General features: G+C 41.2%; 1 protein-coding gene and 1 long non-coding RNA gene across 3 annotated transcripts in view; one reads left to right on the forward strand and one right to left on the reverse strand.

Moving 5' to 3' along the window:
* Positions 1–23,932, reverse strand: part of C1H1orf21 (chromosome 1 C1orf21 homolog) — a 241,398-nt gene extending 217,466 nt beyond the window's left edge. For both annotated transcript variants that reach the window (XM_003815607.5, XM_063603522.1), the window contains exon 1: positions 23,535–23,932. The gene's annotated coding sequence lies outside the window, so the exon portion shown is untranslated. The remainder of the gene's footprint in view (positions 1–23,534) is intronic.
* Positions 23,933–24,034: 102 nt separating this feature from the next.
* LOC117976537 (uncharacterized) lies at positions 24,035–25,162 on the forward strand. The gene is made up of 2 exons (XR_004667227.3): positions 24,035–24,721; positions 24,848–25,162. It is a non-coding gene; the product is annotated as an uncharacterized LOC117976537 (long non-coding RNA).
* Positions 25,163–27,247: the final 2,085 nt, after the last annotated feature.

Below are 27,247 nucleotides of genomic sequence, written 5' to 3' on the forward strand. Positions count from 1 at the left end.
TGGCAGGCCAAGGCGGGTGTATCACCTGACGTCAGGAGAGCGAGACCAGCCTGGACAACGTGGCAAAACCCCGACTCTACTAAAAATACAAAAATTAGCCTGGCATGGTGGCAGGCGCCTGTAAGGAGGGAGGCTGAGGCAGGAGAATCACTTGAACCTGGGAGGCAGAGGTTGCAGCGAGCCAAGATCACACCATTGCACTCCAGCCTGGGCAACAGGAGCGAAACTCCATCTCAAAAAAAAAAAATATATATATATATATATATATATATATATATAATATATATGGCAAATTAATCTTTCACTATGTTGAATAAAATTAATCCAAAGAATATATGTATTAGAAGAAAATCTGAAAACTGACTATATCCTCTTATTTAATACCATCATATGCCATTAGCAACCTTCATCCACATAAAAATTCATTGTAATTTGTTTCAATTTACAGAAATATGTCCACCTGGAAACAAATTGACTCTCGTTTTGCACACTAAATCGAGACTGAATCTAAAATGTTCATTGTGCTATTGCGAATTTGGTGAAAATCATTCAACGTCTTCAAAAGTTAGGACAAAAGTATAAAATCCAAGATATCCGCCTGAAAAATCATCCTTTATCTCAGCATAATCCTGTCAAGATAAATTCAAACTTCTTGAAACATCTTCACCTACCCAGACACAGATATAATTATCAGGACGTTGTTTCCAAAGCTATTATTCCTAGATGCACAAGCTATTCACAGATCTTTTATCTAATATAGTTCTTTTTTTCTTTGACCAGAACAATAAGTTCTTAAATAAGAAGAACCTTACAGTATATTTACTAGCTATATTTTAAAATTTAAGATCAGACACTTTATTTCAATTCATAATAAAAAACTACATTTCCTACTGGACTTTCTTCTCCACAGAGCATGTCTAATATATCACTTTTATTTCTCATAAGTCTGCCAATTTTTCATACATGAATCCCTATTCTGCTGTCTTTGCCTGCCATTATACGAATTTACATAAATGTTTTGATTCTCTTCTGTTGGGAGCTACTCTGCAGTGCTGCTAGAGAAGGGCATAAATAAGAGCAAAGCCAACTGAAGGCATAGTCTAGAACAGTAAAATACTACTCAGTAATTCACAGAGAAGGGAATTAAACAGTCAATACCCAGAGCCCCTGGAGTCATGATAACATTTAATTCTATTTGGTGCGTATTTGTCCAGGCCCACCCTGAATCAGGTGGTGTGCTGGGTAGCAGATGAGCTACAAATGAGGCAGGACATGTAGACCAAAGACCTCACTCTGTAAGTTCGTTGGTGTTCTATAAGGAGCTAGTTATCATAACCAAGATGGTTATATTATTTTGGTCAAGATCACCTTCTTTCTTATTCTTTCTGTTTTAATTTTCCAAGATCCATTATGAATCCCTTCATTCCAGTAGGACTAGAAAGAGGACCTGTACTAAAAATCCACCTGTGGGTCATTTTCTGCAATCTTCCCATCCCCCTACCTGCAGCCCACATTCCTCACCCCACAAACATTCCATTAGTACCTCATTTCACTTCCTCCCCAATATTGTAAGGTTATTTCTTTCTACAAAAAGCAAATATTAAAGTCAATGCCAACATAAGAAGGACCTGCTCACTGACAAATACAAACAGCAGATTTTCTGGGCCTCTCAGCTGTGACTCATCTAGACCAGAAGAAACTAGAGTAAGATCCCACCCTAGTCTAGGCAACTGCTGGCCCAGGTCATCCCAGCACTAGAAAACATGCCAAAGGAAGCTTTCTTTGAAAACTGAGGAAGAATGAACAAAAAAGTGCTGAATAGGAAATGGAAGTGTTGGAAACTACCCGTATTTCACCTTCTCAGCTGAAATAACTCAGTAGTTTCTTCTAGGACCAATGCTGACATCCAAACCCATTAGGTCACTGTGAGAACGGCCATGTGATTAAGGTACAGACTTTGTTCTAAAATGTTCTGGGGGAAGCATTGTGAGAATTAAATAAAAGGACCCTAATGTGCCATTTTTATTATGCATGAGACTTCATCAGATTGGGATGCCGGAGAAAAGGCGGTGAAACCTGATCGGCCTCACAACTGCCTCTTCAAAGGTCGGACTATCCCCAAGGGGTGGTAAAGCCTTCAGGGGAATTGCCTTCACTTTCTATCTAGTTAGCAGCTTATCAGAGATTCCTCTCTCCTCACAAAGACTCAACACAGATAAAAATCCCTCCTTGATGGTAAACAGTTTAACTTATAGCTCAATTTAGCAAACAAAGCTCCAGGCCCTAACAAATGACCCAAATAATAACCTTTGTTGATCTGGATTCAAAATAATGGGGAAAAAAAGCAAGGCAATGAAAAGCCCAGTAGAACAGTGATTTCTCACTGATGGGATGGGATATGAAAGTCTCTTTGGGGGCAGAATTTTCCTACAAGCACAAACCCTCCAAGCCCTGGGCTGCTGCAGCAGAATAAATTCACTCACCTTCTCTGTTCATTCGGCTGGCCGTCTATTTAATGAAAAGTAATGTTTCCATTCAGGCTTTATGTTTGATTTGCAAATAAACCACCCTCAACAAAAATAAACCATTCCCCACTGTGATGTAACAATATTAACACAACATTCCAGTCTTAATAGAGCAATTTTAATGTTTTACCAAGTGTATTGAGTCATCTACCTACTCAGCGAGGAAATACTGAATTGCTGCAATTTCTATTTAGGACACTTTTCTCATTCTTAGCTGCCTAATCTCAGTATTATTGAGTTATTAATTCTCCAGCTGCTCTGACTTATGTCGATCATCTTAGGTAACAAAAATAGAGGCCAGGTTAATAAAAAGTGAAAATGAGAACTCAGACTGTCTGTGGCCCACCTGATGGTTTCTAAAACCCTGATGTGGAAGGTTAGGGCTTCCTTTCTCACCTGGCATCCATTAGCCCATTTGCAATGAAGTTTATATGGCCATGCTGTGCAGAAACCAGACCATGGGACCTTTTCAAACTGTTTCCTATTTATCATGACTATCAGCGCAACCAAGATATATAACTTTTTATTTTAGGGTTCTTTACACTTCATTTTGTAAAAGGATAAATAGTATTCAAATATATTGTTCATCTGGCATCCAAACAGCCATGAATAATTTGCTAGAGACCTAGTCTATTTCCTCAAATGCTTCTATTTCCTCTTCCCCCACCACTCCCCCACAAAAGTCATGATGCTTCAAAGGCAAGCAGGTAAGAGATTTATTATAGCTACCAAAATAATCCAAGGTGATGCATTTTCTTTGCTTTGGGGGGAAATGGTGTTTGTGGATTTCTGGACTCATGAGCACTCATTTGTTTAACAGATGCACACGCTGCACTAAGCGGATGCGGCAGAACTCAGGATGTGACCCGTGGGGAAAGTCTCATTTAGCTTAAAAAGAAAATCTTACCTGAGAGATTTTCTGAGTTTTTCACATTACATGTTACCAGACAAATGTAGCTGCATATTCATTCAATTATGGTAAGTACCATTTAGGTACCTATTTCATTTTTTCCCATTTTAGACATGTAAAATGTTTTAGCCACAGTTAGTTCCACATTAAAGACTCAATTCCACAGAAAAATTGGGGTTGGGGGAGGTATGGGGTGTGGTGGCTCATGCCTGTAGTCCCAGCAACTTGGAATGCTAAAGTGAGAAGATTGCTTGAGGCCAGGAGTTCAAGACCAGCCTGGGCAACATAGCGAGACTCTGTCTCTAAATTTTTTTTTAAATTAGCCAAGCCTAGTGATTTGCACCCATAGTCCCAGCTACTGGAGAGGCTAAAGCAAGGTGGGAAGATCACTTGAGCCCAGGAGCCTGAGGCTGCAGTAAGCTACTATGATTGAGCCACTGTATTCCAGTTTGGATGACAGAGCAAGACTTGGTCTCTAGAAAAACAAAGAGAAAAAAAATCAGGGCCTAGCATGGTGGCTCACACCTGTAATCCCATCATTTTGGTAGGCCGAGGCAAGAGGATCACTTGAGCCCAGAAGTTGAGGCTGCTGTGAGCTGTGATCATGCCACTATACTCCAGCCTGGGTGACAGGGCAAGACCCTGTCTCAAAAAATAAAAAGAAAAATCAGAGTAGGAGGTAGTGTGGAAAGGAGGAAAAAACACACTTACTGTGACAAACCCATTCAAATTTGGACCATGGCCTCCATAAATTTCCCTTACCCTTAGATACACATGCAGCTGGCCCATTAAAGCACAATGTAACAGACATAGTAAGGCTCCAGTCCTTCCTGAATAGCCCTTTAAAGGAGCAATCAGGAAAAGATGTTCTGAATGCACTTCTGTAAATTACAAGGTTGTCTTCAGGCTGCATAGAGAAGACCAGCAGTGTTAACCCAGCTTAATTCCTCCCCCTCCCAGTTATGATCCTCTATGCCACTTAATAAATAGCCTACCACAAACTCTAATACAAATTTCATTTTCCAAAAAACAACACTTATCATTAATATCAATTTTTTTTCCTTCTCTTAAAAGAGTATTACTCCCTCACCCTCAGTCTAATCCCACCTTTGTGATTGACAATATTTAAGATCCAAAGAAGAGCCCCAGCATTGTTGTTATATAATTTAACATAGGAGTAGAAAACCAAGATGAATTTTACGTGCATTTCATTTCTAGATATACTCATTTTACTCCCTTGCTAATCACAGGAGTTTATTTTATTCTATTGAGTTCATTTTTAACTTGGTTAATTTGAGATGTAATTATCCCCAAAAAAGTGAAAAATCAAAACACATGTAAGAGATTTTATCTTCACACAGAAGATCATAAAATTCTCATTTGAGATAATACTAAGAGAAAGTATTTTTCTTGACATTTCAACCGAAAGGAAACTTGGTAGACACTCAAATATAATGAAAATAGAAGGAAGATATAAAGAGGGTTTTAGTATCACTATAAAAACTCTCCTGCTGGGGCTTGGAGAGGCACACATATCCCTACAGATCAGAAGATAAGATAGGGATTCACCAACTTCACTGTTAACACTGACCTCGTTTTGATTAGAATAAATTTTTTGTCACTTCAGTCCCTGGAAAAAGCAAGTCTAACAGCTCCCAGGGAAAGAGACTGAATAACTTTAGGAGCTTCAGTCATCTCCAAAGCTAGAGGAGCACCAATCTAAAGAGGAATAGACAGAGATTCCAAACAGCTCTGCTGTAATTTCTAAACAACTTTGGGAAGTCACAATTACTGAGTAAACTAGGTTCCCTAGCAACCAAATGCTCATTTGAATGCTCCCTCCCACCCTGTCCCCTTCATCAGCTGCATTCTCTGCGAAAATATCAGTGGAAAGTAGGGGTAGCAAGAATGGGGGAACTGCAAAGATAAACATGATGTAACTTTAAAGCATAATAGGAATTTTTAGGGCCAGGTGTGGTGGCTCACACCTGTAACCCCAGCACTTTGGAGGCCGAGGCAGGTAGATGGCTTGGGACTGGGAGTTCAAGACCAGCCTGGGCAACATAGTGAAACCCTGTCTCTCCAAAAAATACAAAAATTTGCCAGGCATGGTGGCACACTCCTGAAGTCCAAGCTACTTAGGAGGCTACAGTGGGAGGATTGATAGAGCCAGGGAGATTGAGGCTGCAATAAGCTGTGATCGTGCCACTGCACTCCAGCATGGGCAACAGAGCAAGACCCTGTCTCAAAAAGAAAAAAAAAAAGAATTATTAGCACTGGGTCTAATAAAAACATGCCAAATAATGATTCAGATAAAAGACCAGGGAACGTTTCATTTGCTGATATCACAATTTGCATAACATAAGGTAATCTCTGAAGAATTAAGAAAAAGGTTTTAAAATTTTGACAGGCTGGAGAAACAGACACATAAAATTTTAATGCAAGGAGAAATGGGATGCAAGGGTTTTGCACAGGCTTAGCCAAGAAAGGTTTTAATGTCCAGGGTAATCTTGAGGATGGAAAACTGTGGAAGGCTTCAGATCAGAAAACAAACAAATAGAAATCCAAGCAGGTCTCTCTCTGCCCAGTCAATCAAATTCTTTAGGGCCAGCAAATCTATCAAAGGACACTTCACGAGGGGGTAGAGAGTGACTGTTTAATGGCACTAAAGAAAAGCAAGCTTAAAATTGATGTTAACATTCACTTAGCTATTGTGAAGAACTGCCACAATCTATTCAAGGATTTCCTTCTCTGGACTTCAGAAATACCTTCTGGGATGGGCCTTGCTATGGTTTGAATGTTTGTTCCTTCTAAAACTTATGTTGAAATTGAATTGCTATTGTAACTGTATTAAGAGGCAAGAGTTTAAAGACGTGATTACACCATTAAGGCTCTACTCTCATGGGTAGAATTGGTGCCAGAAAAGAAGGGCAACTCCAGCCCTCTTTCTCACTTTCTCTCGGCTCTTCTGCTTTCCCATTCCTCCCCTCTGGAGGATGCAACATTCAAGGAGCCATCTTGGAAGCCAAGACTGGGCCCTCATGAGACACCAAACCTGCCAGCACCTTGACCTTGGACTTCCCAGACCCCAGAACCTTGAGAAATAAATTTTTGTTCTTTATAAATTACCCAGTCTCAGTTGTTCTGTTATAGCAGCACAAAATGGACTAAGGACTCCACTGAGAAAAGGTACAGATTAGCACCTGAAGTTCTTAACAAGATACTCTGGAACAGAAAGCTGAAAACACAGGCTTTGGGGACAGATAAACCTGCATTAAAATCCCATCATGTACTTCCTGTGTGACTTTGGACAAGCTACTTAACCTCTCTGAGTATCAGTTTATTCATCTGTAAAATGTAGACCATATCTAATTCTTCATGGGCTATTATCTGATTAAATGAGTTAATGTAGGTGCTATATCTGGCATATAACATATCCTTAATAAACATTTCCTATTTATTATGTTCCTTCAAAAATCTCCTGCTGAATAAAGTTAAAATTGACTATGATGATATTTTGCATAAATGGTACCAAAAAACTGCTTAGTGTTAAAGTACCCATGACTCTACCTTTAATTGTTACCTGGTGATGTAATTGTCATTCATGTGTGTATAATACACAATAACAGATTTCTTACTGCTTGACCCAGACACTAAAAGGAAATTTCTATCTGCAATCTTTAACACAATCAATCAAAAAGTTATTGCCACTAAATAAAAAATTAAAAGCCAAGTGTTCCACTTGAGAAAGAAGTTTTTCTCAAGCATAAATTTAATTATTTGAGTTTTGGTTAGCCTATTCCTGTGTCTAGATTTTTGTTTTTGTTGTTTTGTTTCTCTTTTGTTATGAAATAATCACATAATACATGTATAATTTAATGTATAAAAGCAAATGAACAATTATGTACATACCTACAGAACATCACAAGCACCTCTGAAGTCTCATGTATAACCCTGCCCAAGCACAACATACCCTTCACCCCAGAAGTAATTAATTATCCTTCTGCATTTTGTTAATCTTCCCCTGCTTTTCTTAGCAGTCTTCCCATTTATGAGTCTATCTTTAAACAATATATTAGTTTAGCCGTTTTTGAACTTTACATAAATAGAATCATATTGTATTAGTCTTCTATTTTGCTTTTCCACTCATCTTTATGCTTTTGAATTCATCCCTGTTGGCATACACAGTTGTAGGTTACTCTTACTATTGTTTCATATGAATGTACCACAATTTCTTTATTCACTACACTGTTGATAGACATATACACTGTTTGCAGGGTTTCAGTATTATCAACAGTGTTACTTTGTGCATTCTTGTACATGTTAAGAGTTCTTTTAAGGCAGTGTTTCCCAACCTTTTTCACAGTCCAACTGGTAAAGAAAACAGTAATATTGGTAGGGCAAACTGAAGTTATTAGACAAAACTGCTCCCATTCCAGCCTTGCTACCTGCCCTACTCCTTTATTCTGCTACCCTGAAAGATAAGGGAAGCAGGGGAACACTTTACAAGGTATAGTCTGTTCAAAATTATTCTAACAACTTATACTCTCACCAGCATGGTATGCATGTTTCTTTCCTTTGCCCTATGCCTTTTCCAAACACTTAATATTGACAGGTACTTGTCAATCTGGTAGACGCGAAATGGCGTCTTGCCATGGTTTTAATATGAAGACATACTGTACAACCTCTGTGATTAAAACAGTAGGATATTGGAACATAAAGGGACAGACCAATAGAGGAAAACAGAAAATGCAGAAATACAGCCAACTATGTATAGAAATGAATTATATAAGGGGGGCACATCTCAAATCAGTGGGAAAAAGATGGACTTTTTTTTTTTTTTTTTTTGAGACAGGGTCTTGCTCTGTCACCCAGGCTGGAGTGCAGTGGCACAATCACTGTAACCTTGAATTCCTGGGTTCAAGCCATCCTCCCACCTCAGCCTCCCGAGTAGCTGGGACTTCAGGCATGCAACACTATGCCCAGCTAAGTTTATAAAATTTTTCTGAAGAGATGAGGTCTCATTATATTGCCCTGGCTGGTCTCAAATTCCTGGCCTCAAGTGATCCTTCTGCCTAGCCAAAGATGGACTTTTTAATAAGCAGTTTGTGATGCCAGATAGCCATGTTGCAAAAATTAGATCCATTCTCCATACCATACAACAAAATAAATTCATACATGTAAATGTTCATGATAAAATCACACAAGTACTAAAAGAAAATACAGATTACTGTCTCTACAACTGCACTGTCCAAAATGGTAGCCATTAACCATATGTGGCTACTGAGACCTTGAAACATAGATAGTGTGACCGAGGAACTAAATTTTCAGTTTTATTTAATTTTAATTAACTGAAATTTTAAAATGGATATTCAATTAGTTATTGGAAAACTTTTTAAGTACAACTAGAACAACCTGGTTATGTGAATTTACTTTTTTCAACTGTAAATTTTATGAAACCTAAATACAGATCAAGCATTTATGATGAAAATTTAGTGACCAAATTGAAATATGTTAAATATATAAAACACACATTAGTTCTTAAAAACTTAGCATGAAAAAAGAATGAAAAATATCTCACTAATATTTTTAAATACTGATTACTTATTGAAATGATAATATTTTTGATACTTTAGGTTAAATAAAAATATTATTAAAATTAATTTCACCTGGGTTTTTTTTTTGCTGTAAATGTATCTACTAAATATTTACACATGTATTGTATTTACATATCTCTTGCTCTATAACCTGGATATAAGGAAATTTTTTCCAACAATGACTTAAAACTAAGAGACAATCAAGAAACACTGATAATACTGACTGCACCAAAGAAAATAATTTGCTTAACATCATAATCAAAGAAAAATGACAAATAATAAACTGGGAAAAATATTTGCCAAATATTAGGGATGTTATCCCTAATATAAAATAAAGGGGGCTGGGCGCCGTGGCTCACACCTGTAATCCCAGTACTTTGGGAGACTGAGGCAAGCGGATCACCTGATCTGCCAAGTCAGGAGTTCCAGACCAGGCTGGCCGCGTGGCGAAACCCCGTCTCTACGAAAAATACAAAAATTAGCAGGGCATGGTGGTGCATGCCTGTAATCCCAGCTACTGGGGAGGCTGAGACAGGAAAATCACTTGAACCCAGGAGGTGGAGGTTGCAGTGAGCCGAGATGGTGCCACTGCACTCCAGCCTGGGCAACGACAGTGAAACTCCATCTCAAAAAATAAAAATAAGTAAAATAAAATAAAATGGAAAAAGACCTACAATTCTATAAAAATGGGCAAAAAAATATGAAGAAACTGTTCATAGAAAAAGAAATGCAAACCCCTAGACACATGAAAAAGAGCTGAAACTAGCTCAGAATCAGAGAGATAAAAATTAAAATTACACTAGACTATCATTTCTCACCAGTTAGATGGCTAAGACCTAAAGGCTGTACAATGTTTTTCTATTGGTGAGGCTCTAGGGTAAGAGGCAGTCTCATATTTTGTTAGTGGGAATGCAAAATAATGTAGCACATAACACCCACAGAAGGGAATTTGGTAATGTCTAGCAAAACTGCAAATGTATTTATCCTTTGACCCAGTGATCCCACTTCTAGGAATCTATTTTAAAGATAAATCAGCAAGAATATGAATGTAAATATTCACAAAGCTGTTTATTGCATCACTGTTCATTCCACTGTCCATCTAGTTAATTAAATGAAGTTTCAATTCTGGCTTTGTTTGACTTACAAATAAACCCCCATCAACAACAACAACAACAACAACAACAACAAATTCCCCACTAAAATGTAAGAGCAAAAGATTAGAAACAACCATATATCCAAATGAATAATTATGGTATATCTGTACGGTAGAATTTCTGCAGTTGTAAAATGCAATGAGAAATTTCTACCCATGGTACAGAGTGATCTCGGAAATATACTGTTAAGTACAAAATGCAAGGTGCAGAACTACAGTAGGCAACCTTTTTGCTAAGAGGGAAGAAATAAGGAAACAATATGTAAACATGCATATATACATATATATCATACATACACATACATACAAACACACACACACACATATATATCTGAGTGGACACATATGTACACATACATATTTTTCTGAACTCTGTCCACTGAAAAGGCCTAAAAACAATGACCAGCTCAAAGGCAATGAGAACCCCTAACAACTGTACTGTGGTCTCGAAATACTGTTTACCACTAAAAAGATCTGGGGTAGAAAAAGTACAAAACAAATCTGAAATATCTTATTAAACCAGAAAGTAAAAATGTTATCAAAAACTACTGTCGTCTCATCAAAAAGATTCAGAAGCCAATTTAAAGAGTCTCACACTGGACACAAAAATAATTTGAGCTTCAAAATAAACTGCAAGGGATTAAAACACATAAATTGTGTTAAAATCCACAAGTTCATAATGATACTAAAAAAAAAAATCTTGTTGGTTTCCTCTAGAGGCTACTAGAAAATCAGCTCATTATTTCTGATATTGGTTTAAATAGAAGAAAGAAAACCAAGCATCAATTTTCCTACATAAACTATATCTCAGGGTAACAAATAGTTGATGTTGTCAAGGTTTCTTGAGAGAAAAATTCCAGCTAGGAAATGCAGAAGGGATGACAGAATATCACCATTTTATAACCCTTACTAAATAATAATCACAATAGCATCAATGTTTTTTACAGGGCCTGTGATCAGACTAACAACACCTAAATCCACTGTTAGACTTAACTTCACAAAAGAAGAAACGAGAAGGCATGTGTGCCTCCTGATGTGATGTAATAGGAAGTACCTAACATGGCCAGGAGAGGTGGCTCATGCCTGTAATCCTAGCACTTTGGGAGCCAACGGTGGGCAGATTGCTTGAGCTCATGAATTCGAGACCAGCCTGGGCAACATGGCAAAAACCCCTCTCTACAAAATATTAGCTGGGTGTGGTGGCATACACCTATAGTCCCAGCTACTCGACAGGCTGAGGTGGGAGGATGGCTTGAGCCCAGGAGGCAGAGGCTGCAGTGAGCCGAGATCACAGCATTACACTCCAGCCTGGCCAATAGAGTCAGACCTTGTCTCAAAAAAAAAAAAAAAAAAAAAAAAATAGAAGTACGTAACACTTCCTGTGATGTGCTCTTGCCAAAAATTTCTAATAAGCTTCCAGTCTAGCTCAAACTACTAGTTTATAGGAAATACATGAGGAAACAGAGAAATATAATAAAAAACAGCAACAAAGAAGATGCAGTCAGGATACAGGGAATCCTATAGACAAATCCCTGTTTCCTCAACAAATAAACTTCCAGAGAAGGAAAAGAGATAAAAATAGGGAAAGGAAGCCTGTAAATAAGACAAATGCATCTCTCAGGTGTGGAAATTGTTTGGATCCCAAAAACGCAAAAAAGTAATAATTTTTAAAAATGATGACAATCAAGGAAATTTGCTTTCTGACTAAATATTTGATATTAGGAAATTACTGTTAGAAATTAGACATGATAATAATATTATGATTATTTTAAAAGGAAAACGACTCTGTATCTTTTAGAAATACATACAGCCATGTGCCACATAACCATGTTTTGGTCAGCAATGGTCAATGGATATGAAACTGTGGTTTCATAAGATTATATAATGGAGCTGTCCTACACAGGTATATCATTTTTTATATTTTATACCATATTTTACCTTTTCTATATTTAGATGTTTGGATACACAAATACCATTTTGTTACAACTGCCCATAGTATTCAGTACAGAGATGTATTGTACAGGTCTATAGCCTAGGAGCAATAGGCTATATCCTATAGCCTAGGTGTGCAGCAGGCTATACCATCTAGGTTTGTGTAAGTACACTCTATGATGTATGCACAACGATGAAATCATCTAAAGACACATTTCTTAGAATATACCTGTGTGGTTAAATGACAATCTATTATGTACAGAGCAGATAATACAATGTCTGATTTGCTTCATAAAAAACTAGTAAATGAGAAGAAAGGAGTGTACGAGGAAGGGGGCAGAGAAAACAGAACTGGCTGGGAGTTGACAATTAAAAGCCTGACTTTAAAGTAGGAGCGCCTGGATTCCAGTCTTAGCACCACCACTATTAGCTACAAGACCTAATCAAGATCCTAAACACACTGAGGCTTAGTCATTCTCTGTCTGTAAAGAAGAGGTAACAGTAGTGGGTTCCTCATAGAGTTGCTGCAAGCATTAAAGAAACAGTGCATGTAGTGTACTCAGCACAGTACCTAGGCACAGAGTCATCACTCAGTACATGTTAGCTTTCATTATTACTATTGTCAATTATTGCCGTTGTCATTCAAGATCACTAATCTGGAGTTAGGAGGTGGCGAAACTAGGATAGAATCCGCTGAATCCATAGTCCACATTCTCCCCGCTACATTATGATGCCTCACCTACCTCTCCTTGACTCTCTCAGTGGAGTCCGAGAATGAGTAACAAACATACTCTGCAATAAGCTTCCCTATTTATACTACAAACCTTTAATGACACTGCTTCTCAGCCTCCACTTCTGGAATCAAATAGCAATCATTTGCTGTAACTTAAAGTGTTCTTATAATTGATGGCTATTCATCTGGTAGGATGTAAATACCCATGTATTTTTAATCCCCTTACAAATTAATGCACACACTTATAAATTCACAATGATTAAACACTGTGCACTTTCAACATCATCCCAAACCATGGCTCCAAATTTTTACTACATTGGGTGCTGGCATAAGTTATACAAGGCTAAACTCAGATTCCAAACATACAAAACTAACAAAGTGATAAAACATTAAACTTTGCATGCAGCATAAGCTAATACATAATATTACAATGCTAAGTAGCCATACAGTTGTTTTTTTTTTTTTTTTTTTTTTTTTTCAGACCAAATCTCACTCTGTCGCCCAGGCTGGAGTGCAGTAGCGCGATCTCGGCTCACTGCAAGCTCTGCCTCCTGGGTTCACGACATTCTCCTGCCTCAGCCTCCCAAGTAGCTGGGACTACAGGCGCCCGCCACCACACCTGGCTAATTTTTTGTGTTTTTAGTAGAGACGGGGTTTCACCGTGTTAGCCAGGATGGTCTCGATCTCCTGACCTTGTGATCTGCCCGCCTTGGCCTCCTAAAGTGCTGGGATTACAGCCGTGAGCCACCGTGCCCGGCCAGCCATACAGTTTTTTAACGGTGAGAAAACATGTTGATATCTTCCCATCAAATAAATGTTCCCATATCTATTTAATAACAGACATTATGAAAATGTCTTTAGATTTGTTTTACTTCTTCATACAACAATTCTGACCACATGCCACTGCCTGATCCTCCCTTTTCTTTGACAGACACCACACTTGCCTGGTTTGAGTCTCCTTCACCATCCTTTTCTATCACACCTCTGAAACACTGGGGTTCCCTAGAACTCACTGTTTAGTTTTCTTCTACATACTTTCCCTGTGCAAACTGATGCTGAACCACAACAGCTTCAACTATCACATTTATAAAAACTCTTTCAATCACTGATTTATTCATCCATTCAACAAATATGTGCTGGGCCCCTAGTGTGTGGCAGGTGTTCTTTGGATACAAAAGGATCAAAAACAAACACAGTCTTGCCTTCATGAACCCTACAGTTGCGGGGGGTGGGGGGATGTTATTAGCATTAATCAAATAAACTCAAAAATGAATGAGCAATTACAATATTGGAAAGTGCATACAGACAAGGAGAGGAGGTACGTGGTGTGGTTAAGAGGGCAGAATAGAGGGATTTGACCTCATCATGGAAATGTAGTGAATGATTCCCTGAGAAAATGATGACTGAGCTGAGAGCAAACTCATAATTCTATCCCAACCCTCTCTTCTGAATTATAGACCAGAATTTCAGTTACGTGTTAGATATCTCCATCTAAGACAGCATACACACCAGAAACTCAACCTCTTACAAACTGAGTTAATTATCTTTCCTTCTAATGGCTATTAGCTTCCACAGCTCAGAGTATAATCCAACCAGAAATTTTACAATTATCCTTTACTCTATCCCCTTTATCACTCTCCTGCCCAATTTTTCACTGAGTCCTATCAGTTCTGCTTCCTAAATCCTTCTTCTGTCTGTCCCCTTTCTCCATTTTCAGTTCTCAGTATCTCCCTCCTAGTTAGTACTACAGTTCACTTGTTCTGACTCATCTCTGTCCCCTCCAGTCTCTTACCCATACTCAATAGAGAACCAAACATCATACAAAATAGGTCTTTTCTCTCTTTATAATCTTTCAGTGACCCTCACTGCTTATATTGTGGGCAAAAAGTCCAAACTCTTAGCATGACCTAAAAGGATTTGCATAGTTCATCAGCCTCATCTCCCATTGCTCTCTATCATATGTGGAAAGTCCAGCAACATCAATCCATAACCACATGGCTCCATGTCATTACATTTCTTCTGTTTGAAGTGGCCTACTTCATCTTCCATCTGCCCCCAAACCCCTTTATCCCCAAATGCCAGTAAGAGAATTGGTCTATGAGTGTATAGTAAAATTAAAAAAATTCAAAGTTAGCAAACCAGTGTTAGTCCCCAGTATTTTTGGCAATGTAAGCAGTGTCCTGGAGGACTCCTGGTAGCTTTCAAGTGTCAGTCCAAATATATCCCTCTCTGTGATGCCTTTTATGACTCCTCGATGTTGGGGAGTCATCATTTATTGTTCAAACTGAGATCCTTTTGAGAGTAAAGGGAACACTATTATTAACTACGTTGGACAGTGGGAATAAGCCAGGACTGCCCCAGGGAAACTGGGATGCACAGTCTGCTTCCCACTAAACAGAGCTTGGTGCTTTCTTATCTCAACTCCCAAAGCACCTTTGTCTATTCACCACATATCATGTGTTCGCATGTCAATTCTCCTGCTTGTCTGAGAACTCTACAAAGGCAGGGCCAGGCCTTTTTATCTATCTCCAGCATCTCTCCAGTCCCAGGCACCAGAAATGACACAAAACATCATTAACAAAAGTCAATGTTTGTTCAATAAATTATCTGAGTGAATAACAAAGATTAGGTGCCTTAACCCTGGCCAACAAAGGAATTTAAAAATTTATATTATCTTTTCTCATTCCAGACTATACTTCCTCATTATATTAAAGAAGGCTTCAAACGGGAACAAGGTCTTCATAGACAGAAACTGTAAGCCTCAGGATCAATGACAAGCTGTCAATCAATCAATACTTATTTAGACCAATCTACTTTTAAGGCCCAGTGGGCACAATAGAAGGGTTTACATTTGGCTGGGACAAAAATATATATAATAAAAATCAAAACTAATAATAAAATAAACTAAGCTAAAAATAAGTATTACAGCAGTTCATGGAAGGTAAGGGAGAAACCACTCTTATAGCAGAAAAAGGGCTCCTTGGAGGAGGTGGGATCTGAAGTGAGATTTGAGAAATATCTTGGATCTCAAGAGACACAGTAGAGGGGAAGAAGGATATCCCAGGGTGAGGCAGGGGTGGGTGTTGGGGAGGCCATGGAAGAGAGGCATAAAATTTGTTTTGGGAGTCGCATCTAGACTGTCATGGATTCCTGGCACAAACCAGAATATCTGAATTTTCAGCAACTACTAAGCAACTCAAGAGATGTTCCTGGATTCTCACTTCCTTCATCAAAATATTATCCACCTGAAACATATAATGAGATATATGTTGCTTATTCCTTATAACCTATTAATTGCAAGAACTGTTAACAAAATTATCTTAGAAAAACTGCTTTTGGCAGAACTTTGAGATAGAACCGCTGAAGTCACCCTGACTATCTGCGTCTTTGAGAAGTTTCCTGCAAATCACAGCCTGGCAGCCCGCAGCATCTCCTTACTTTACACCTGGCCTTTCAATTGTCTCATGTAAAAGGACATAGTGCTAATACAGGGGCTCTACTAGACCTCCTTGTCAACTGTGGAATTCAGGAAGAAGCTTTTAGGAATGGCTATGATATGCATGCATGTCATGGTTTGTTGAGAGTACATCCCTTAGCACTTGTATCTATGATGATGGGTATGAGAAAGGTTCCCACACTTCAGTGAAAACAATCAACTTCTCAATCGCCTTTCCTCACCCAGTTCAGGTGGGAAAAACCATAAGTCACCAGGCAAAGTAAAATATATTCTAACATGTGGTTTAACAATGAACTGAGACTGCTGCAGTATCCATGACACTCAAATAAAATACAGATCCATCCAAGAAAAGGAATTATTACTTAAAAACCATCATCTCCCTGTTCTGCTTTAAAGTACCTTTTTCCAAAAGCCCTAAAGCACTCAGGATATTGCACAACAAATGTTGGATCTACTTTTGAAGTAGTTTTCTAAAAAGACCAATCCAAATTCATATGTAGTGAGTCAATGGGATATAGTTTTCCAGTAGTAGTGCTCAGTTTACTTTTTTCCCCACTGACCCTACTGATAGGGCTGATATAGGCTACAAACTTATAGAGGAAACCAACAACATTAGGTGTTAGCTAAAGAATCTTTGCTTGGCATAAATGTGTCCCATGAATTTATAAAATTTTCATGGAGAGCAGTAAAATTACAACAAATTGGAAAAAATTAGTTCAAGTTGCAGGAATACTTATTTAACCAACATTTACTTAACCAAAGGAGAAAAAAAAAGGTAATGAAGATGAAATTAAATAAACCATTCTACTTTTGTGATTAGCAAGCCGAATTTGGTGTGTAATAAAGTCTTCCTATGGTGCTATTATGAAAATCTCTGGAATGCTTTTCCAGATTTGTTGTCCAAATCTTTTAAAATAACAATAATCATCAAGATATTTCCTTTATCTTATCCAATGGAGAATGTAATAGCTAAGTGAAGCGAAGAAGCAAAGTACTCACCTACTAATAAATGGCTTAAGAGCCTTACAAAGTCAACAATATAACATACTAGAATCAAAAATGAAAACAAAGGCAGAAAGATCCCTAAACTTGGGGGTGCTCTAATTCTACTTTTCTACAAGGTATAAAGTATGTGGATGTCAACTCATGAATACTATAAACACATGTGTTGAGATGGCGGGAGCCTGAGAAACAGGCAGAGGCAGGTATGTGCTGGAAGATCTAAAGGCTTGATGGAGAGAAGTGGGTGGGAGGAAGAAGGGAGGAGGTGTGGGGCAAAGTAGGACAGGGGCCCTGAGGGAAGAAGGGAGTCACTGGGCTGGAAGCAAGAAGTCTACTATCAGGCAGATAGGTGGGAGGAGCCAGTAGACAGTGGATCTGGAGATACGGTTAAAATACTGTACTGGAAAAGCTCATTCAGACACATTCAGACAATAAAGTCTTGCAGGCAAAAGTAAGGTGTGGGATAGGAAGCAGAAGGGAGCCTGACACAGTGGCTGATGCTGCGGTGGTCTTGGGGAGGCTGAGGCAGGGGGATCGCTTGAGCTCAGGAGTTCCAGACCAGCCTGGGCAACATGGCAAGACCTCGTCTCTAGAAAAAAACACAAAAACTCTCCAGGTGTATGGTGTGCTCCTGTGGCTCCAGCTACTCAAGAGTCTGATGTGGGAGGATGACTTGAGCCAGGGAGGCAGAGGTTGCAGTGAGCCAAAATTGTGCCACTGCACTCTAGCCTGGGTGACAGAATGAAACCCTGTCCCAAGAAAAAAAAAAAAAAAAAAAAAGGAGGAATGTCTATGGATAAAAATCTAAGGGCCAGAAAAACATGAAAAATCTTCAGAAAGGAAGTGATAGATGAAAGGGATACTTGTCAAAAGTGGACTAAGAGGCCAAAGCCAGCCCAAGAGACAGAACAGGTATAGGGGGAAAGCCACTGGATGCTGGGAGCCTGAGTGGGCTCAGTGCACTAACAGGTCTCAACTTTCCTTTACTTCAGTTATTATTTTTTTAAAATTTAGATTTAGATGATAGGAGTGCAGTTCTGTGACATGGATATATTGTGTAGTGGTGAAGTCTGGGCTTTTAGTGTACCCATCACCCAAATAGTGTACATTGTGCCCAATACGTAATTTCTCAACCCTCGCCGCCCTCCCATCCTCCCATCTTTTGGAGTCTCCAGTGTCTATTATTCCACTCTAAACGTCCATGTGTACACACTGTTTAGCTCCTGCTTTATTCAGGTTATCTTAGAGGGAGCAGCAGTGAATCTAATAAATCAAGAGGTGGAGGGCTTCCTGAGCTTTCCCTGGACCTCTCCAGCACTCCTTGATCCAGGCACATTCTGGGAAAGATCCCAGCATGGAAAATCCTGACTGCTAAGGCTGCAGCCAAACGTCAAATGAGACAGGGTACATGAAAGGACTTTGAAAACCATAAGGCACACTATAAATATTAGGCACTGTTATTCACCGAATCCCTGAGGCAAATAAGATGAAGACCACAGCTACAATCATAAGGGAAGGAACGCCTGTCAAATACAGAAATTATATCTATTCCAAATCAAGATGCTCCTAACTAGAAATTCTTGTAATTTGGGGGCCGGGCACGGTGGCTCATGCCTGTAATCCCAGCACTTTGGGAGGCCATGGTGGGCAGATCACTTGAGGTCAAGAGATCGAGACCATCCTGGCCAACATGGCAAAACCCTGTCTCTACTAAAAATACAAAAATTAGCCAGCCATGGTGGCACCTGCCTGTAATCCCAGCTACTCAGGAGGCTGAGGCATGAGAATTGCTTGGACCCAGGAGGTGGAGATTGCAGTGAGATTGCACCACTGCACTCCAGCTTGGGTGACGGAGCAAGACTCCGTCTCGAAAAAAAAAAAAAGAAAGAAAGAAATTTCAATAATTTGAGAGGACATCATGCTTGGTATGTTTCCTGTCAAATGTGTCTCAACATTTAAAAATCCTACCTGAGGCATAATATGGGGCTCTTAATAAACTACCATACACGTTTATTAAAACTTAAGTCCACATCTAATGTATTTCTCCAAGGAAATTTTGACACATTGCAGATCTTAACTAATTAGGTAAATTCCATTCCATTCAATCACTCATTGAGTGACTTCCAAGTGCAAAGTAGTGTGCTAGCTGCTATGGGGGTTGCTGAGATGAGCAAAAGGGCCTAGCCTTCCAGTAGCTTGGCCAATTAGTCTTCTCAGCTTCCATTTTAGACTGGGGAAGCTGCATCTCCTTTCACAAATGTAAGAGAAAGCAATCATTAGTTTAGGTGATTAGCCTACAACCTGGGAAATACATTTTCTAGTAATATAGTTAACAAAAAAGCAAAGAAACTTCTTAATACCTGGTGACTGGAGACACTGTTGTGTGCTCATTTCTATGTTTATCCTAGCCCAGTTTACCTCCAACCACTCTTGTCATAATTGCATAACCACAGCATGTCATGTTGTTTCTTGTTGCAACTATAACTTGTAAAATTAAACTTCAGAACCGAGACAGTCAAGCTAAATAATTGCCTACTTTAAAAAATATGTATGTATGTAATTTACATGCCACTTCAGATAAGCTCTTGAATTATGATCTCTGGAAGTCAAAACTGTCACCATTTTTTAAAATATAGTTTCACTGTCGCAATCTTTCTTGTACACAAGCCCTATCCCTGTTTTTTCAGTTTTCTAAGCAGTACTTTATACTGGTCTATTGCAATCTGCTTTTTGTGTTTTATGAAGAACCCAATTAAGCATAATTTGTATTTACTGCATGCTACGGGACTTTTAAAATTGAGGCTCAAAGAAGGACCATGAAGTGGCCAAAGATGTATTTGTTTGCTAAAAGCCTATTCATAAAAGTATCTTTACACAGTAAAGCTGGAAAAAAAAAAAGGTCATCTGAGTACCCACCACATACATTGTGTAGGGTCCTCCAACCTGTATTATATATCATGTAACCCTTCCCTCACCTTGGGAGGGAGGCTTCACTATATCCATTTCCAAAATAGTATTTTTAGGAGATTTATATTTTCATGAAGACTGATCGACCCAATATCTCTGAGTGAATTCTGATTGACTAGATGTATAAGTAGATTTACGTAGTCAATATGTTCCTAAAAAACTGGAGGCAAATCAACTTTCACATACAAATTATTTTCATGTAAACTTGCATTGTAAGATCAGACCTGCCATACCCTCACTCCTGATTGATAATCAACACTGTGCTGCTCAGAGCACTTGCTGGAGTCTGAAGCTTACCCATGTGTACATACCCTTTCCTAACTCTTTGATGCGTTTGGATTCCATTCCACCCATGAGGAGGTGCAGAATGAAACAGTTTAAATCACCTGAAATGAGCAGTGACCACACTCTAAGATACCAGCTAAACATCAGGAGAGAAAATACAAACAAAGCAATGCTCTCTCCTCTCTTTATATTTGGTTCTAAGAAGCTGGAGGAAAACAAAGTATCATAAGACAGTGAGGTTTCACCAATTTCTCTGTTAACTGGCAGTATCCTACAATCTCCCTCCGGAATTACTGTACGATTACCCTTTAGTTAGGGCCACCCTCAAAGTAGAGCTGGAAGGAAACTTCAAAGGATACAGAACCCCAAGACCTCTGTACTTAAACATGTGAGCTACACAAGATGCCTCATTATATGGCTGTAAGTTGTATTGATAAATTCAAATGAAGACAGTCATATTTATCACCTTAGGACTCTTCTGTAAATATGTCACCTGCCTTCTCCTGCCCTATTGGAAGGTGACATGACATTCCCTCTCCCAGCCTTTGGTGTCTCCTTTAGACAAAAACAAACAAACAAAAAACAAAAACAAAAAAACGTCTTATAGAAGGGGGCTGCTTAGAGCCTGGAGCAAGCCACTCAGAATGTAAAACTCAAAGCTTGCCTGGTCACAAAGGCAACACAGTGCTGAGGCATGATTCACTTGGAAATTATAATAGAGCAAACCACCTTCCTCCTTAGTAGGATTTTTGAATAAGTCATAGCAAATAGTACCAAAGCTCTTGAATGATGCCCTGTGATTCTTCAAGAAGCTCAAACCCCTTCAGACAGTGGCCTATTAATTCCCAGAAACCCATGTTGAATGATAAAGTGAGATGGGGCGGAGGAGGGATAAATGTCTAGCCAAGAAAACAAAATTATCAGTTTTCTAAACTCGGAGTTAAATTAAGTCAACCCTGAGAAGGAAAGCTGGAACTTTAAGGTCCTTCTAGGATGAACTTTTAACACTGGAGGATGTGAGACCTCTCTACCACCCAAGGCCATTTTTCTTTGGAAACATGCCCAGTTGTGACAAAGCTAGACAACAGAAGCACCCCGCCCCTCCTCAGGCACCCACCCACCCAAGAGCTGAGCGCACTGGTCTTTGTTGCCCTTTTTAGAAGCATCCAGGACTGTTCTCTGAAGCAGGTTTGCACAGCAGTAAACATTGAGTGACATCCTATTTCAACGCTGCATTTGTGATCTGTGAAGTACCAGTCCCAGCATTGGTTTAACGCCTATAAATACACTCCGTTGTCCTATCACTGGTACTTCCTACTTTGTAAGTAGCAAAACAAAAATAGGTGATCCAATCCAAATTAATTTCCATGTCTGACAATTGCATTTCCAAACAGCCAACATGGAACATGTTCTATTGATCCTACAATCCAGCTCTAGACAATATGAAAAAGGGGGGAAAACTCCAAATTCAGCATCTTGAACTTAAAAGACCCTTCAGAAACATCACCTTCTCCCCACAACAGTGCTGAAGTAGCTCAGGCCCACTCCACCTATGTTTGTTTCTATCCTGGTACATTCCAATTCTATCAAATCAAAAGGTTATTCCTATTAGGCAGAAGCTGAACCCATCCCCTTGAATAGGGAGGTGTTCATTACATCTGTCTGTGTAATGAACTTGTCATTTCCCCAAACGGTCTGGACAGTCTCCTACAAAAAAAAAAAAAAAAAAAAAAAAAAAGAAAGAAAGAAATACTCCATGGAATCTATGGTGTGTCAGTCCCCTTCCTAACATCTGAGTCAGACTACGTGTGTCTTTACTGAGGTTCTGGGTGCCCAGGGTGTATCACTTTCAGAGTTGCTTCAGTAACTGAACTATGGCTGTCTTCCAGCCACGGACAACACAAGCACTATCTATTTTAAAACAATTTTCCTAACCCACCGGCAATGGAAGAGATCCCATAGGTCACCGACTTCCTATTGAAAACAAATTATTTCTCTCTCAAACTGCTTGCCGTCTCTCAGAATTAATGCGTGTTTATGTGTGCATATTTTTATCTTTGGCCATGCAACTCTTGGAGCAAAGAGGACCACCCCAAATTTTACCGACATGCCTGAGCCATTCAGAGCTTTAGAAGAGAAATAAGCCCAGGACTTCTCTCACACAAACAGTAAGTGGAAAGGAAAAAACAAAAACAAAAACAAAAACTAACCCTCCGTAGAGGGAGGGAGCAGGGTGGATGATAGGGAAAGGACATTAACCAGCAGACCAAAGGCAGCCTCGGCGGCGGCACTTCGCGAACTGCCTGCAGAGGAGAGTGAAATCTGTTTCGTGTACAATAACCAAGCACCCTCTGACTGCCTCGCATGGGCACGAATAATAAATACACCGAGGTGGGCAAACAGATGCAACGAAACAAGCCACCCCAAAAAGGTCAAAACTTCAGAAATCCCGGGGGTCAAACCACCCACACAAACACATCAATCAGTCGGAGCGGGAGAAGGGACTTGGATACTTAGCAAAGGATCCTAAATTGTGTTTTTCCTTTCAAGCTCTGGCTTGCAAAGTACGGTGGCTACATGCAAAGCTAGAGGAGAGCAGGAAGGCTGAGGGCGGCAGGGTGCGGGTGGGAAGGAAGGGGTGTCTAACACCAGCCACCCAGGCCTCGATGTGACGAAAGTCGTCAGCAGCCCCGACCACATCCCAGCCCCTCCGCCCAGGCCGGCAGACGCCCCTCGCGGCTCCCCCACCCCAGCTTCCGTCCCTGGCAGCAACCCCGCCAGCCCCGCACCAGCAGCAGCCCCGGCCCGGGCCCCGCGCAGGCAGCGCCACGACCGCGGCTCCCATCCCTTCCGTGCGGCAGACACCCCGCAGGCCTCCCTCCCTGCCCACCCGGGGATGCCCGGGTAGCCGAGCCGGGGCGGGCTGCACCGCCAGCTCCCCCCGCCCCAGAGCAGGCAATGGCTCACACTTACCTTGGGCGTTCGCGGGGGGGCTGAAGGTGGCAAGCCTCCCGCCCCCCGCCCCTGTCCTCCTCGTCTTTTTTCTTCCTCCCTCCTCCTCTTCTTCCTCCTCCTTCCCACAGTGTGTCCGGGGCTCCCCCTCCTCCCCGCCGCTTGGAGTAAGAACCCAAAACCCCGAAGCCGGGCCCGCGTGCAAGCGTGCGGGAGGCGGCGGCGCGCGGCCAGCTCTCCAGTAACTGAGCGCGGCGCGCAGCTCCCAACTAAAGTGTGAAAGAAGCAGCGGCCGCGGCGGCCGCGGCACGGAACGTCCCCCCGGGAGTGGGCAGGGAGCGAGCGGGAGCTTGCGAGGAGCGAGCGAGGGAGGGGAGCTCCTCGCTCAGTCACTCACTCGAGGGGCGGGGGCAGCAGACACTCCCCCACCGCCGGCCCCTCCCCGAGCCTAGCTCCCGCGCGCGCCTGGCTCTCCTCCCCGGGGCGGGGCCTGCGGAGGCCGCCGGGGCGCAGCGCGCTGGGGAGCGGGTTGGGGGCTGCTAGGGCTGCGGGGCGGGAAGGAGGTGGCAGTGTGTGTGTGTGTGTGTGTGTGTGTGTGTGTGGGCAGGTGTGTGTGTGTGTGTACGTGTGTGTGTGCGCGCGCCCTGCAGCGGCCGGCCAGCCGGAGGGAAGACCCCGGCGGGAAGACTGCGTCCCGTCCGGCCTTCCCGGGCCTGTCACTTGGGCGGTGGCGTGGGAGCGGCGAGGCTGCTCGGGGGGCAGCCGGGTGGGCCCAGCTCTAGGGGAGATTCGGGTCAGCCCCTGAGCCCAGCCTCCCGGCCGTGCCTGCTGGAAGCAGACGGAGGGAAGGCCGGGCGTCTTTGGCCCACCGCGCGGCCGCTCCCCTCCCGGGCCAGGCTGAACGGGCGGGCGCAGCCCAGAGGCCCGGGCCCTGCCACCGATCCGCCTCCATACTGACCCGAGCTGCGGCGCCTGCAAGATTAATGAAGCATCCGCGATTCGGTAGAGGCGGCACGGGGAGGAAAGACACAAGATCGTGCTGCGCCCCTCTCCCCACCCTTCTCAGCCTCCTAGGACCTAAAGGCGTAGGCTGCGTCTGCTGGGCGCGTCCGGAGTGGTCCAGAGAGATCGCCATCCACCACTGCATCCGTCCAGTTCTTTGTGGACCCTCACAGAAGCTCGATCAATTTCCCACCCTCTGGAAAAGGGTATTTTTCTCTTCCCTGGCATATTGGGTGTTTCTTGTGTGCACCTAATTGATCTTTTTCCATTGATAGCCTTTGGATGTCTTTTGTGCGGCTTCCCCGCGCTTCACTGCTCCCTCATTGCCTTAGACACGCGAGGAATGTCAGGCCCCCAGAGTGAGAACACCCAAGAAAACAACAGGGGCAAAAGATCCTCCCTGGGCCTCGCGGATTATGCACAAACCAGATCATTTCCCACATTCGGCCAGGGTGAAGATGGAAAATGGAAAAGAACGCCATCAGAGCGGTGACACTGACGAGAAAAGCCAATTCATAATTTAGTTTAATGAAATGAGTTAGTAATCAACCACTCATGTCTAGGAAATTGGCCTTTTTTGAAAACTGGTTTTCCCTTTCTCCACCCTTTTTTTTTTTTTTTTTCAAATTAAAAGACTAGTATCCCACTGTTGTTGTTTTAACTTTTATTGTTTTCAGGGATGGGGTCTGCTGCCAAGGCTGGATTCGAACTCCTGAACCCAAGAGATCCTCCTCAAGGGATCTTCCCCATCTCAGCGTCCCAAGTAGCTGGGACTACAGGCCAATTCCACCGCACCCTGCCTAACATCACATTGTTCAGGAACCTCAACTTACATTCCATTTTTACAAAATATCCATATTCTGGTTCATACTTCTCCTTGGAGCCCAAATTTTTTGTAGTCTAGCCTCTTGGAAAGGAGCGGTTAAGAAGGGAGGGTAGACAAATTGAGATTTCAATCAGGGGCAGCCAGCCCCATCCCTTGCACCACTGGTGACTTGTTTCATTTCTTCTTTCTTTCCTCATCTGTAAAGGCATTGATAATGATCGTTCCTACCTCATAAGCTTGTGAAAGTAAAAAGAAAATAAAACGAGGTGGCAATGCATGTAAAACACTTTGCATAGTGCCTGACACATGGGTGAGAACTCAATAAATAGAAGCTATTGTTTCAGACTTGATTATTTTAAACTCAAATTTGGTAGAATTTTATTCTCTTTCCATTCCTTCTGAAAAGTTAGGGAGGAGAATGGACACAGCTGATGGATTTATTCAAATGTAGTCCACTCTTCCCTTGGGTTTTTATGCCCTGCCTGAAACTTTTGCCTGTGGTAAAATGAAATAAATACATAACTGAGGGGTGTGTGTGTGTGTGTGTGTGTGTGTGTACATCCATATAAAAGGATCTTTGAGCACAATAAGTTTTGTTCTTCCCCCTCCTTTTTCCTTCTCTCATCTACATAGACCACCCTGAATAGACAGAGCTCTGTGATGTTGACCTGTGTACCCCTTCAGGGCTCAGACAGTGCTTGGTACTGTAGATTTCTTGAGGGCAAGGCTATGGGGTTTGCTTGGCTTGATATCCTTAGAACTAACCGAAGGCCACAGAAGAAGCACTTCATACATGTGTAGATGAAAGAACATCTATACTACGAACTTTTAAAGCTAGGTTTAGATTACTCAAGATAATACAGGTCCATTGTGGAAATTTTCAACATTTGAAAAAAGCTAAGTACAAAGAAAATGAAAATCATAATTCCACCATCTAGAGAAAAGCATTCAATAAGTGCTTCAAGTTTGTCTGTTTTCCCTTCATTTATTTCATCATCATTCAATCAACAAACATTTATTAAGCACCTAGTTAGAGATCAGACAATTTACCAATACAAGAAAAGATTGTATATGTGTTGTAAGCGTTGTTTGTTTCTCATATAAACTGCTCCACAGAAGCAACATTTTATACAGTAGTAAGGTTCTCAGGATAGCCTACAAAAGCCCATGGAAGGAATCCCACAATTAAATGACCATGCTGACCAGAGACAATCCAGATTTTGTGGGACTTGAAACACTTAAAATTTGGGGAGCCACCTTCAAGATTAAAAAAGACAAAAGTACTAAAACCCCTTAGGAGAGGCTAATGTAAATGAAGGTCGTGAAACAATTTGGGGAGCTACCTTCAATGTAAGAAAGACAAAAGTACAAAAACCCCTTGATTGGGCTCATGTAAATGAAGGTCTAAGCCCCATTTGCTTTTGAGTAAACCTACTCTCTCTGGTGCTGGAATTTCTATAGAAATTAACTGCTTTGATAAACATTGCTTCAATGTGAAATGTTCCTCATTTTACCTGGGATCCCCGGGACACCTCTCCTCCCCTCCCCTACAAATTTAGAAGAGGTGAGAGGGAGACTCCCATCACCACCAACACACACTTCCCTGCACCTGGCCACAGCAGGGGCAGTGGGACTGGGGACTTCTATAGGGGCTACAGAAGGAAAGGAGGGAGAGAAGAACAAAATGGGAGGGGAGGGGACAGACAGGTTGGCCACTAAGGTGCTGGAGAGGCACATCGGGCATTGGTATGCACACCAACTCACTAACTGTGCAACAGGAGTGGCCACAAATTGCAAATCTGCTTGGTGTGCACAAGCTAAATCTACTAGACATTTTATCACAGAATAATCTCTGTAGCTATTTATAATTAGTAAGATGACTATAAGCATATTTACATAAAAAGAA

The sequence above is a fragment of the Pan paniscus genome, chromosome 1 (genome assembly GCF_029289425.2).
Source record: "Pan paniscus chromosome 1, NHGRI_mPanPan1-v2.0_pri, whole genome shotgun sequence".
Taxonomy (NCBI): Eukaryota; Metazoa; Chordata; class Mammalia; order Primates; family Hominidae; genus Pan; species Pan paniscus.